Raw genomic sequence first — 409 nt, 5'->3', positions numbered from 1 at the left:
CACGGGAGTTATGAAGCTGTAATGTGAATGGAATAGCGATGCCTTACCACCATTCATTAGAAACGTCATAGATTCCAGACAATCACTTGCAGGCTGTTTGGCAAATACCCATGATTACCCACCGAAATGCAAAAAGTCACGCTGCACTAATTAGTAATATAATCAACATCTGTGCTCTGTGAGAAAGTTTAGAATGACTCAAGGTAACTCTCGCTAATTAAAAAAAGTGAAAATAACATCAAAGAAAGTTATCAGAGTCCAAAAATAGAAATTACTCCGAAGAAAGTTAAAACTCAATATGAAATTATTTTCATTTTTTTTTAAACGTTGTTAATGATTTTATTTTTATTTCATTTACTTGTTTACTTTCGTAAAGTCTTTTGTTTTTTGTTCTGGTTTGTTGTTGCTT

The sequence above is a fragment of the Penaeus monodon genome, chromosome 30 (genome assembly GCF_015228065.2).
Source record: "Penaeus monodon isolate SGIC_2016 chromosome 30, NSTDA_Pmon_1, whole genome shotgun sequence".
NCBI lineage: Eukaryota > Metazoa > Arthropoda > Malacostraca > Decapoda > Penaeidae > Penaeus > Penaeus monodon.
This window is presented reverse-complemented; position numbering follows the sequence as displayed.